The sequence below is a fragment of the Xenopus laevis genome, chromosome 6S, assembly GCF_017654675.1.
Source record: "Xenopus laevis strain J_2021 chromosome 6S, Xenopus_laevis_v10.1, whole genome shotgun sequence".
Classification (NCBI taxonomy): Eukaryota; Metazoa; Chordata; class Amphibia; order Anura; family Pipidae; genus Xenopus; species Xenopus laevis.
This window is the reverse complement of record NC_054382.1, coordinates 79,399,815-79,416,420: the sequence shown is the minus strand read 5'-3', so window position 1 is coordinate 79,416,420 and position 16,606 is coordinate 79,399,815. Positions and strand designations below refer to the sequence as shown.

The 16,606-nt window shown below is 27.9% G+C and overlaps 1 long non-coding RNA gene across 1 annotated transcript in view; it reads left to right on the top strand.

Moving 5' to 3' along the window:
- Positions 1 to 16,606, top strand: part of LOC108704458 — a 46,414-nt gene that overhangs the window by 20,088 nt on the left and 9,720 nt on the right. The window contains exons 2-3 of the long non-coding RNA XR_005962271.1: positions 14,295 to 14,403; positions 16,345 to 16,508. This is a non-coding gene — a long non-coding RNA (uncharacterized LOC108704458). The remainder of the gene's footprint in view (positions 1 to 14,294; positions 14,404 to 16,344; positions 16,509 to 16,606) is intronic.

Sequence of the window (16,606 nt, the reverse complement as noted above, 5' to 3'; positions counted from 1 at the left end):
ATATCTGTAGAGTGTATATCGATGGCATTGGATAATATCTGTAGGTGTATCTAGAATGGATGACATATATTATCTGTAGAGTGTATACAGTTAGATGAATGATATATATATATATCTGTAGAGTGTATATAGATGGATGACTATATATCTATAGAGTGTATATGATGGATGATATATAACTCTGTAGAGTGTATACTAGATGGATGAATATATACTGTCAGTGTAATATAGATGGATGATATATATCTGTAAGAGTTATATAGATGGATGAATATATATCCTGTAGAGTGTATATAGATGGATGAATACCATACTGTTAGAGTGTTAAAATGGATGAATATATATCTGTAGAGTGTATATAGATGGATGAATATATATATACTTATATATCTGTAGTAGTGTCATATAGATGGATGAATATTATATCTGTAGAGTGTGTATAGCATGGATTAATACATATATGTAGAGTGTATAAAAAATTGGATGAATACATCTGTAGAGAGTATATAGATGATGAATATAATGTCTGTAGAGTGTATATAGATGGATTCAATATATCGTGTAGAAGTGTATATATGATGGATTATAAATATATGTACGAGTGTATAAAATGGATGAATAGATATCTGTAGAGAGTATACTAGATGGATAAATATATGTCTGTATAGAGTGTAAGTGATGGGATGACATATATAGTCTGTAGAGTTAATATAGATAGCTGAATTATATAACTGTAGAGTGTATATAGATGATGAATATATATCTGTAGAGTGTATATAAGATGGATTGACTAATAACTGTGAGTGTAGTATAGCTGATGAACCTTAATTAGAGTGTATATGATGGATGGATATATATTCTGTAGAGTGTTATATAAGATGGATGAATATATTATCTGTAAGTGTATACAGTATAGATGATGAATATATATATATATCTGTAGAGTGGTATATAGATGGATGATTATATATCTATAGAGTGTATATACGATGGATGAACTATATATCTGTAAGAGTGTATATAGATGGATGAATATATATCTGTAGAGTGTATATAGGATGGATGATATATATCTGTAGTAGTGTATATAGATGGATGAATTATATCTGTAGAGTGTATATAGATGGATGATACATACTGTAGAGTGTATAAAAATGGATGAATATATATCGTACGATGTGTATATAGATGAGATGAATATATACTATATATATATCTGGTAGAGTGGTATATAGCTGGATGAATTATATATCTGTAGAGTGTGTATAGATGAGATGGAATATATATATCTGTAGAGTGTATATAGATGATGAAATATATATATAGATTTGTAGAGTGTATATCAGTGGATTATATACTATCATGTAGAGTGTATATAGATGGATGAAATATATATCTGTAGAGTGTATAATAGATGAATGAATATATATACTACTTATATTATATATATTGTAGAGTGTATATAGATGGATGAATATATATCTGTAGAGGTTATGATGGATGAATATATATCTGTACGAGGTGTAATATAGATGGATGAAATATATTCTGTAGAGATGAATGATATATATATATATTCGTAAGAGTGTATATAGATGAATGAATATATTATGTAGACGTGTATATAGATGGATGAATAATATCTGTAGAGTGTATATACGATGGATTAATATATATCTGTAGAGTGTATATAGATGGATGAATATATATCTGTAGAGTGTATATATGATGAATTAATATAATATCTGTAGGTGTATATAGATGGATTGAATACATATCTGTAGAGTATGTATATAGAATGGATTATACATATATTGTAGAGTGTATATAGAGTGGAGTGGATATATATCTGTAGAGTGTGATAGTAGGATGGATGTAAATAATATATCTTAGAGTGTTACAGTATAGATGAATGAATAAGTATATATATCATGTAGAGTGTATATAGATGGATGATTATATATCTATAGAGTGTATATAGATGGATGAATTATATCTTAGAAGTGTATATTAGATGGATAATATATATCTGTAGAGTGTATATAGCTGGAGTGAATATATATTTTGTAGAGTGTATATATGATGGTCAATATATATCTGTAGAGTGTAATATAGATGAATGAATATATATATATATCTGTAGGAGTGTATATGATGAATGAATATATATTATGTAGCAGTGTATATAGATGGATGATATATATCTGTAGAGTGTATATAAGATGGGATGAATATATATCTGTAGATGTATATAGATGGGATGAATATTATAATCTGTAGAAGTGGTATTAGAGATTATATATATGCTGTAGGTGTATATACGATGGATGAATACGATATCTGTAGAGTGTATATAGATGGATGATATCATATATGTAGAGTGTATATAGCTGGATGGATATATATCTGTAGAGTGTATATAGATGGATGAATATATATATCTTGTAGAGTGTATACCAGTATAGATTGAATGATATATATATATATCTGTTTTAGAGTGTATATAGCACTGGATGATTATATATTAAGAGTGTAATAAATAGATGGTGCAATACATATCTGTAAGAGTATAAGAATGGTATAATATCAATGTCTGTAGAGTGTATATAGATGGATTAATATATATCTGTAGAGTGTATATAGATGGATTAATACATATATGTAGAGTGTATAAAATGGATGAACTACATATCTGTAGAGAGTATATAGATGGATGAATATATGTCTGTAGAGTGTATATAGATGGATGAATATATATCTGTAGAAGTTATATAGATAGCTGAATATATATATCTGTAGAGTGTATATAGATGAATGAATATATATCTGTAGAGTGTATATAGATGGATGACTATATAACTGTAGAGTGTATATAGATGGATGAATACATATATGTAGAGTGTATATAGATGGATGGATATATATCTGTAGAGTGTATATAGATGGATGAATATATATATCTGTAGAGTGTAATACAGTATAGATGAATGAATATATATATATATATCTGTAGAGTGTATATAGATGGATGATTATATATCTATAGAGTGTATATAGATGGATGAATATATATCTGTAGAGTGTATATAGATGGATGAATATATATCTGTAGAGTGTATATAGATGGATGAATATATATCTGTAGAGTGTATATAGATGGATGAATATATATCTTTAGAGTGTATATAGATGGATGAATACATAACTGTAAAGTGTATAAAATGGATGAATATATATCTGTAGAGTGTATATAGATGGATGAATATATATATATATATATCTGTAGAGTGTATATAGATGGATGAATATATATCTGTAGAGTGTGTATAGATGGATGAATATATATCTGTAGAGTGTATATAGATGAATGAATATATATATATCTGTAGAGTGTATATAGATGGATGAATATATATCTGTAGAGTGTATATAGATGAATGAATATATATCTGTAGAGTGTATATAGATGAATGAATATATATATATATATATATATCTGTAGAGTGTATATAGATGGATGAATATATATCTGTAGAGGGTATATAGATGGATGAATATATATCTGTAGAGTGTATATAGATGGATGAATATATATCTGTAGAGTGTATATAGATGGATGAATATATATCTGTAGAGTGTATATAGATGGATGAATATATATCTGTAGAGTGTATATAGATGGATGAATACATAACTGTAGAGTGTATAAAATGGATGAATATATATCTGTAGAGTGTATATAGATGGATGAATATATATATATATATATATATATCTGTAGAGTGTATATAGATGGATTAATATATATCTGTAGAGTGTATAAAGATGGATGTATATATCTGTAGAGTGTATATAGATGGATGTATATATCTGTAGAGTGTATATAGATGGATGAATATATATCTGTAGAGTGTATATAGATGAATGAATATATATATATATATATACATATCTGTAGAGTGTATATATATATATGGATGAATATATATCTGTAGAGTGTATATAGATGGATGAATATATATCTGTAGAGTGTATATAGATGGATGAATATATATCTGTAGAGTGTATATAGATGAATGAATATATATATATCTGTAGAGTGTATATAGATGAATGAATATATATATGTAGAGTGTATATAGATGGATGAATATATATCTGTAGAGTGTATATAGATGGATGAATATATATCTGTAGAGTGTATATAGATGGATGAATATATATCTGTAGAGTGTATATAGATGAATTAATATATATCTGTAGAGTGTATATAGATGGATGAATACATATCTGTAGAGTGTATATAGATGGATGAATATCTATATCTGTAGAGTGTATATAGTTGGATGAATATATATCTGTAGAGTATATATAGATGGATGAATACATATATGTAGAGTGTATAAAATGGATGAATATACTGTATATCTGTAGAGTGTATATAGATGGATGAATATATATCTGTAGAGTGTATATAGATGGATGAATATATATCTGTAGAGTGTATATAGATGGATGAATATATATCTGTAGAGTGTATATAGATGGATGAATATATATCTGTAGAGTGTATATAGATGGATGAATATATATATATATATATCTGTATATATATATCTGTAGAGTGTATATAGATGAATGAATATATAGAGTGTATATAGATGAATGAATATATATCTGCAGAGTGTATATAGATGGATGAATACATATCTGTAGAGTGTATATAGATGGATGAATATATATCTGTAGAGTGTATATAGATGGATGAATATATATATATATATATATATATCTGTAGAGTGTATATAGATGAATGAATATATATCTGTAGAGTGTATATAGATAAATGAATATATATCTGTAGAGTGTATATAGATGGATGAATATATATCTGTAGAGTGTATAAAGATGGATGTATATATATCTGTAGAGTGTATATAGATGGATGAATATATATCTGTAGAGTGTATATAGATGGATGAATATATATATATATCTGTCTATATATATATCTGTAGAGTGTATATAGATGAATGAATATATAGAGTGTATATAGATGAATGAATATATATCTGCAGAGTGTATATAGATGGATGAATACATATCTGTAGAGTGTATATAGATGGATGAATATATATCTTTAGAGTGTATATAGATGGATGAATATATATTTATATATATATATATATATATCTGTAGAGTGTATATAGATGAATGAATATATATCTGTAGAGTGTATATAGATGGATGAATATATATCTGTAGAGTGTATATAGATGGATGAATATATATATATATATATATATATATATATATCTGTAGAGTGTATATAGATGAATGAATATATATCTGTAGAGTGTATATAGATGGATGAATATATATCTGTAGAGTGTATATAGATGGATGAATATATATATCTGTAGAGTGTATATAGATGAATGAATATATATATATATATCTGTAGAGTGTATATAGATGGATGATTATATATCTATAGAGTGTATATAGATGGATGAATATATATCTGTAGAGTGTATATAGATGGATGAATATATAAATATATCTGTAGAGTGTATATAGATGGATGAATATATATCTGTAGAGTTTATATAGATGGATGAATATATATCTGTAGAGTGTATATAGATGGATGAATATATATCTGTTGAGTGTATATAGATGGATGAATATCTATATCTGTAGAGTGTATATAGATGGATTAATACATATATGTAGAGTGTATAAAATGGATGAATACATATCTGTAGAGAGTATATAGATGGATGAATATATGTCTGTAGAGTGTATATAGATGGATGAATATATATCTGTAGAGTGTATATAGATAGCTGAATATATATATCTGTAGAGTGTATATAGATGAATTAATATATATCTGTAGAGTGTATATAGATGGATGTATATATATCTGTTGAGTGTATATAGATGGATGAATATCTATATCTGTAGAGTGTATATAGATGGATTAATACATATATGTAGAGTGTATAAAATGGATGAATACATATCTGTAGAGAGTATATAGATGGATGAATATATGTCTGTAGAGTGTATATAGATGGATGGATATATATCTGTAGAGTGTATATAGATGGATGAATATATATATCTGTAGAGTGTATATAGATGAATGAATATATATATATCTGTAGAGTGTATATAGATGGATGATTATATATCTATAGAGTGTATATAGATGGATGAATATATATCTGTAGAGTGTATATAGATGGATGAATATATATATATATATATATATCTGTAGAGTGTATATAGATGAATGAATATATATCTGTAGAGTGTATATAGATGGATGAATAAATATCTGTAGAGTGTGTATAGATGGATGAATATATATCTGTAGAGTGTGTATAGATGGATGAATATATATCTGTAGAGTGTATATAGATGAATGAATATATATATATATATATATCTGTAGAGTGTATATAGATGGATGAATATATATCTGTAGAGTGTATATAGATGGATGAATATATATCTGTAGAGTGTATATAGATGAATGAATATATATATATATATATATATATATATATATATATATATATATATATATATATATATATATATATATATGTAGAGTGTATATAGATGGTTGAATATATATCTGTGGAGTGTATATAGATGAATGAATATATATCTGTAGAGTGTATATAGATGTATGAATATATATCTGTAGAGTGTATATAGATGAATGAATATATATATATATATATATATATATATATATATATATATATATACATCTGTAGAGTGTATATAGATGGATGAATATATATCTGTAGAGTGTATATAAATGGATGAATATATACATGTAGAGTGTATATAGATGGATGAATATATATCTATAGAGTGTAGATGAATGAATATATATCTATAGAGTGTATACAAATGGATGAATATATATCTGTAGAGTGTATACAGATGGATGAATATATATCTGTAGAGTTTATATAGATGGATGAATATATATCTGTAGAGTGAATATAGAGGGATGAATATATGTCTGTAGAGTGTATATAGAGGGATGAATATATATCTGTAGAGTGTATATAGATGGATGAATATATATCTGTAGAGTGTATATAGATGCATGAATATTTATCTGTATAGTGTATATAGATGGATGAATATATATCTGTAGAGTGTACATAGATGCATATATATATATATATATATATATATATATATATATATATATATATTTATATGTAGAGTGTATATAGATGGATGAATATATATCTGTAGAGTGTATATAGATGGATGAATATATATCTGTAGAGTGTATATAGATGGATGAATATATATCTGTAGAGTGTATATAGATGCATGAATATTTATCTGTATAGTGTATATAGATGGATGAATATATATCTGTAGAGTGTACATAGATGCATATATATATATATATATATATATATTTATATGTAGAGTGTATATAGATGGATGAATATATATCTGTAGAGTGTATATAGATGGATGAATATATATCTGTAGAGTGTATATAGATGGATGAATATATAGATGCATGAATATATATCTGTAGAGTGTATATAGATGGATGAATATATATCTGTAGAGTGTATATAGATGGATGAATATATATATCTATAGAGTGTATATAAATGGATGAATATATATCTGTAGAGTGTATATATATGGATGAATATATATATATATATGTAAAGTGTATATAGATGGATGAATATATATCTGTAGAGTGTATATTGATGGATGAATATATATCTGTAGAGTGTATATAGATGGATGAATATATATCTGTACAGTGTATATAGAGGGATGCATATATGTCTGTAGAGTGTATATAGAGGGATGAATATATATCGGTAGAGTGAATATAGAGGGATGAATATATGTCTGTAGAGTGTATATAGAGGGATGAATATATGTCTGTAGAGTGTATATAGATGGATGAATATATGTCTGTAGAGTGTATATTGATGGATGAATATATGTCTGTAGAGTGTATATAGAGGGATGAATATATGTCTGTAGAGTGTATATAGACGGATGAATATATGTCTGTAGAGTGTATATAGTTGGATGAATATATATATATGTAGAGTGTATATAGATGGATGAATATATATCTGTAGAGTGTATATAGCGATGGATGAATATATATCTGTAGAGTGTATATAGATGGATGAATATATAAATATATATATATATATATATATATATATATATATATATATATATATATATCTGTAGAGTGTATATAAATGGATGAATATATACATGTAGAGTGTATATAGGTGGATGAATATATATCTATAGAGTGTAGATGAATGAATATATATCTATAGAGTGTATACAAATGGATGAATATATATCTGTAGAGTGTATACAGATGGATGAATATATATCTGTAGAGTGTATATAGATGGATGAATATATATCTGTAGAGTGAATATAGAGGGATGAATATATTTCTGTAGAGTGTATATAGAGGGATGAATATATATCTGTAGAGTGTATATAGATGGATGAATATATATATATATATATATATATATATATATATATATATATATATATATATATATAAATGGATGAATATATATCTGTAGAGTGTATATTGATGGATGAATATATATCAGTAGAGTGTATATAGATGGATGAATATATATCTGTAGAGTGTATATAGATGGATGAATATATAAATATATATATATATATATATATATATATATATATCTGTAGAGTGTATATAAATGGATGAATATATACATGTAGAGTGTATATAGATGGATGAATATATATCTATAGAGTGTAGATGAATGAATATATATCTATAGAGTGTATACAAATGGATGAATATATATCTGTAGAGTGTATACAGATGGATGAATATATATCTGTAGAGTGTATATAGATGGATGAATATATATCTGTAGAGTGAATATAGAGGGATGAATATATGTCTGTAGAGTGTATATAGAGGGATGAATATATATCTGTAGAGTGTATATAGATGGACATATATATATATATATATATATATATATATATATAGCTATATCTGTAGATATATCTGTAGAATATATATACTGTAGATGCAAATATATATATATATATATTTATATATGTATGTAGAGTGTATATAGATGGATGAATATATATATATCTGTAGAGTGTATATAAATGGATGAATATATATCTTTAGAGTGTATATATATGGATGAATATATATATATATATGTAAAGTGTATATAGATGGATGAATATATATCTGTAGAGTGTGTATAGATGGATGAATATATATATATATATATATGTAGAGTGTATATAGATGGATGAATATATATCTGTAGAGTGTATAGCGATGGATGAATATATATATATATATCTATATATATATAGATATATATAGAGTGTATATAAATGGATGAATATATATCTGTAGAGTGTATATTGTAGAGTTTATAGAGATGGATGAATATATATATCTGTAGAGTGTATATAGATGGATGAATATATATCTGTAGAGTGAATGTAGATGGATGAATATATATCTGTAGAGTGTATATTGAGGGATGAATATATGTCTGTAGAGTGTATTTAGAGGGATGAATATATGTCTGTAGAGTGTATATAGATGGATGAATATATGTCTGTAGATTGTATATAGATGCATGAATATTTATCTGTAGAGTGTATATAGATGCATATATATATATATATATATATATATATATATATTTATATGTAGAGTGTATATAGATGAATGAATATATATCTGTAGAGTGTATATATATAGATGGATGAATATATATATATATATATATATATATATATATCTGTGGAGTATATATAGATGCAAATATATATATTTATATATATCTGTAGAGTGTATAGAGATGGAGGAATATATATCTGTAGAGTTTATAGAGATGGATGAATATATATATATATATATCTGTAGAGTGTATATAGATGGATATATATATATCTGTAGAATGTATGTAGATGGATGAATATATATCTGTAGAGTGTATGTAAATGGATGAATATATATCTGTAGAGTGTATATAGATGGATGAATATATATCTATAGAGTGTATATTGATGGATGAATATATATCTGTAGAGTGTATATAGATGGATGAATATATATCTGTAGAGTGTATATAGATGGATGAATATATATCTGTAGAGTGAATATAGAGGGATGAATATATATCTGTAGAGTGTATATAGATGGATGAATATATATCTGTAGAGTGAATATAGAGGGATGAATATATATCTGTAGAGTGTATATAGATGGATGAATATATATCTGTAAAGTGTATATAGATGGATGAATATATATCTGTAGAGTGTATATAGATGCATGAATATTTATCTGTAGAGTGAATATAGAGGGATGAATATATGTCTGTAGAGTGTATATAGATGGATGAATATATGTTTGTAGAGTGTATATAGATGGATGAATATATATCTGTAGAGTGTATATAGAGGGATGAATATATATCTGTAGAGTGAATATAGAGGGATGAATATATGTCTGTAGAGTGTACATAGAGGGATGAATATATGTCTGTAGCGTGTATATAGATGGATGAATATATGTCTGTAGAGTATATATAGATGGATGAATATATATCTGTAGAGTGTATATAGATGGTTGAATATATATATCTGTAGAGTGTATATTGATGGATGAATATATATATATATATATATATATATATATATATATATATATATATATATATATATATATGTAGAGTGTATGTAGATGGATGAATATATATCTGTAGAGTGTATATAAATGGATGAATATATATCTGTAGAGTGTATATAGATGGATGAATATATATCTATAGAGTGTTGATGAATGAATATATATCTATAGAGTGTATATTGATGGATGAATATATATCTGTAGAGTGTATATAGATGGATGAATATATATCTGTAGAGTGTATATAGATGGATGAATATATATCTTTAGAGTGTATATAGATGGATGAATATATATCTGTAGAATGTATGTAGATGGATGAATATATATCTGTAGAGTGTATATAAATGGATGAATATATATCTGTAGAGTGTATATAGATGGATTAATATACTGTATATCTATAGAGTGTATATAGATGAATGAATATATATCTGTAGAGTGTATATAGATGGATGAATATATATCTGTAGAGTGTATATAGATGGATGAATATATATCTGTAGAGTGTATATAGATGGATGAATATATATCTGTAGAGTGAATATAGAGGGATGAATATATATCTGTAGAGTGAATATAGAGGGATGAATATATATCTGTAGAGTGAATATAGAGGGATGAATATATGTCTGTACAGTGTATATAGATGGATGAATATATGTTTGTAGAGTGTATATAGATGGATGAATATATATCTGTAGAGTGTATATAGATGGATGAATATATATCTGTAGAGTGTATATAGATGGATGAATATATATCTATAGAGTGTATATAGATGAATGAATATATATCTATAGAGGGTATATTGATGGATGAATATATGTCTGTAGAGTGTATATAGATGGATGAATATATATCTGTAGAGTGTATATAGATGGATGAATATATATCTATAGAGGGTATATTGATGGATGAATATATATCTGTAGAGTTTATAGAGATGGATGAATATATATATCTGTAGAGTGTATATAGATGGATGAATATATATCTGTAGAGTGTATATAGATGGATGAATATATATCTGTAGAGTGTAAATAGATGGATGAATATATATCTCTAGAGTGTATATACATAGATGAATATATATCTGTAGAGTGTATATAGATGGATGTATATATCTGTAGAGTGTATATAGATGGATGAATATATATCTGTAGAGTGTATATAGATAGATGAATATATATCTGTAGAGTGTATATAGATGGATGAATATATATCTGTAGCGTGTATATAGATGGATGAATATATATCTGTAGAGTGTATATAGATGCATGAATATTTATCTGTAGAGTGTATATAGATGGATGAATATATGTTTGTAGAGTGTATATAGATGGATGAATATATATCTGTAGAGTGTATATAGAGGGATGAATATATGTCTGTAGAGTGTATATAGAGGGATGAATATATGTCTGTAGCGTGTATACAGATGGATGAATATATGTCTGTAGAGTATATATAGATGGATGAATATATATCTGTAGAGTGTATATAGATGCATGAATATATATCTGTAGAATGTATGTAGATGGATGAATATATATCTGTAGAGTGTATATAAATGGATGAATATATATCTGTAGAGTGTATATAGATGGATGAATATATATCTATAGAGTGTATATAGATGAATGAATATATATCTATAGAGGGTATATTGATGGATGAATATATATCTGTAGAGTGTATATAGATGGATGAATATATATCTGTAGAATGTATGTAGATGGAAATATATACATATATATGTATAGCGTTTATATAGATGGATTAAAATATATCTGTAAAGTGTATATAGATGGATGAATATATATCTATAGAGTAGAGATATATATTCATCCATCTATTTACACTCTACAGTTATATATTCATCCATCTATATACACTCTACAGATAAATTCATCTATCTATATACACTCTACAGATATATATTCATCCATCTATATACACTCTACAGATATATATTCATCTATGTATATACACTCTAGATATATATTCATCCATCTATTTACAGAGTGTATATACATAGATGAATATATATCTGTAGAGTGTATATAGATGGATGAATATATATCTGTAGAGTGTATATAGATAGATGAATATATATCTGTAGAGTGTATATAGATGGATGAATACATATCTGTAGAGTGTATATAAATGGATGAATATATATCTGTAGAGTGTATATAGATGGATGAATATATATCTGTAGAGTGTATATAGATAGATGAATATATATCTGTAGAGTGTATATAGATAGATGAATATATATCTGTAGAGTTTATAGAGATGGATGAATATATATCTGTAGAGTGTATGAAGATGGAAATATATACATATATATGTATAGAGTGTATATAGATGGATTAATATATACTGTATATCTGTAGAGTTTATAGAGATGGATGAATATATATATCTGTAGAGTGTATATAGATGGATGAATATATATATGTAGAGTGTATGTAGATGGAACTATATACATATATATGTATAGAGTGTATATAGATGGATTAAAATATATATGTAGAGTGTATATAGATGGATGAATATATATCTGTAGAGTGTATATAGTGTATAAATATATATACTGTATGTAGAGTGTATATAGATTGATGAATATATATCTGTAGTGTGTATATAGATGGATGAATATATATCTGTAGAGATTATATAGATTGATGAATATATATCTGTAGAGTGTTTATAGATGGATGAATATATATACATGTCTCATATGTACAAAAAAAACTTTTTATTTATGGACAATAGCTGACGTTACGTTTGATACAACAGCCTCTCTTAAAGGGGAAGGAAACCTAGTTGGCGCAAAACCCTCCCCCCTCCCGTGTGTCCCAACCTCCCCCCTGGCCTACCCGTCCTGCTAGGCAAATGCCCCTAACTTGTTACTTACCCTTCTGCGCAGGTCCAGTCCAGGGAGTTCACAGACGACTTCTTCTTCCACGCGATCTTCTTCCTGCTTTGAACGGCGTTTTGGCGCATTCACAGTAGGAGCATTTCGCCAGTACGGATCTACTGCGCATGCGCCAAAAGTCACGATGTACTTTTGGCGCATGCGCAGTAGATCGTACCGGCGAAATGCTCCTACTGCGCATGTGCCGGTCAAAGCAGGAAGAAGATCACGTGGAAGAAGATGTCGTCTGCGAACTCCCTGGACTGGACCTGCGCAGAAGGGTAAGTAACAAGTTAGGGGCATTTGCCCAGCGGGACGGGTAGGCCAGGGGGGGAGGGGGGAGGGTTTTTGTGCCAACTAGGTTTCCTTCCCCTTTAAAGTGATGTTGGGGATAAAACAAACTGATTAAATACATGGTGTGGTGGGGAGAAAACAGTTGGTAAAAAGTGACGTAACTGTGATATCATACACGGATAGAAATACTGCGAAAAAAGTGAAGAAAAATATACAAAAATGGCATAATAAATTAAATGTTTGGAAAGCACGTAGCTGTGTATCCACTTCCGTCTTCTTCTTTCTTTTAATTTCCCGGGGCTTTTTCGATTAAAGTGCGGACCGTGCGAAGAAGGCGGAATAAGATCACTCCGTGGTGCTCACTGGTATAACCCTGGCCCAGTGCAGTTTTCTGCTGATATGAGCACCTGTCTGGGGGTTTCAGGTAAGTCAATACAATCACTTGGGGGTGCCTAATATTTGGCACGCCCAAGTGAACAATGCATTTCCTTCTTCTTTAAGTACAAAGATAGAATCTGTGTAAAACAATGTAGATTTATGCAAAAATAAATGACTATACTAGAGGCCCATTTATCAACGGTTGATTTTCGAATTCAAGTGAGTTTTTTAAAACTCCCATAAACGTGAAATTCGACCAATCAAAATGTATTATAAAAGTCGAATTTTTAAACTTCGGGTGAATAAGATCGACCGGAATTTTCAGTTCGACCCTTGATAAATCGGCCCCGTAGTGTTAAATGTTTTTAACTCAATGTCAGATATAGTCTGTAAAGTTTTGTTGTCATCCTTACATGTGAATTTAAATATAAATAGTTTGTCTTTGTCTATATTATACTAACACCAAACTATCATTTTACGGTATGCCATTAAATTACACCAGATTTAGAATAACCTAATAAAATCCATTATCTGAATTCAGGCAACAAAGGCATTCATGTGTAAAAAAATGGGTGAAACAAGATAAAAACTATTTTAACATCTTACAGAATTTTACATTCTGCCACAATATCTGCTATATTCTGTTATAATATTATTACATGGCTTTTTAAATTAACTAAATGTTATATGGTGCACAGGTATAAAATGTATTCTATAGCTTCTATACCGGATTCCTTTGCACCATAATTTGCATAACTATACAGGACGTCAGCTAAAAAAGATTTAAATATTAAATAAACCCAGTAGGATTTGTTTTGCCACCAGTATGGATTTTTGCAGTTTAGGTATGGGAATGCGTTATCCAGAAAGCTCTGAATTACAGAAAGCCTGTGTCCCATAGAATCCATTTTATCCCTATAATCCATATTTGTAAAAACTATTTCCATTTTCTTTTAATAAAACAGTGTTTTGTACTTGATCCAAACTAAGATATAATTAATCCTTACTGGAGGCAAAACCAGCTTATTGGGTTTATATAATACTTACATGTTTTTCTAGTAGACATGGTATGGAGATCCAAATTACAGAAAGATCCGTTAGTTGGAAACCCCCTGCTTCCGAATAGTCTGGATAACAGGTCCCATACCTGCACAAGGTACAGTTACAGTATCTATTACAGAGAAAAGGAAAACATTGTTAAATTCTTTTAATTATTTGCTTATAATGGACTATATGGGAGTTGGCCAACCTGTAATTCAGAGCTTTCAGGATAATGGGTTTCCAAATAAAGGATCCCATTCTTGTACTATGGCTTTAATGTGCCTGTGTTTGATGGGTTTCATACTTGACAGTATGTTAAAGCACAAGGCCAGGTCTATATACTGGCCATAAAGCCATGGGGTGACTTAATACCTTTTGAAATTAAACATATCATTCATATTTATATTTTTGACAACTTTGAGGCTTTATAGTAAAATTACACATGGCATTTTTTTTTTTTGACTGCTGCTTTTTACCCTTGAACATTGACTTATGGATTTCTCAGTGTCTTCTGGTAACTTTTAGAGCCGAATTTCCGGGTTTTAAACCCGCATGAGAGCGCAACTGTGATGTGGTGGTGGGGGGCATCACAGGACCCGAGGGAGACTTAGGGGCCCAAATCACCATTGCGCTTGTAATAGGGTAGTTGTCTTTGTTTCCCTACAGCTAGAATATAATGAATATATACTGTATAATGAATATTTAATATTGTAATTTACAAATGGGGCAAATACACTCGTGAAAGAGATCAGTTAAAAGTGAAAAAGGTAAAAAGAAATCATAGTACTGTAATGTTAGACATAAAGAATATTAAACTAAGGCCTATATCAAATGTGTTACAAAAATATACATATATACCATGAGTGTCCATGTGAGCTTCATTATATTGGCAAAACTAATTAAAGAAAATAATTAGAAAATGATTTGGAACACTTCTACTTTCCAGAGAATGTGTGCCCCCTCACCACACCCTGCCCCCATAATGGAAAGGAGAGAAACCCCATGTGCCCGAATCCATCACTTCACAATGGAACAAGATGAGGAAGGTTTCAATGTCATCCTAAAGAGGTGGGGGGAAAGTCTATATGAGCATCATGGTCACTGGAAAAGGTATAACCGCTTTCTGCCAATGCTATAATAACATCCTCTGATAAAACTAAATTAGAGAAATATGTCAGAATAATAGGGATTGGGCTGGCCTCTCCATA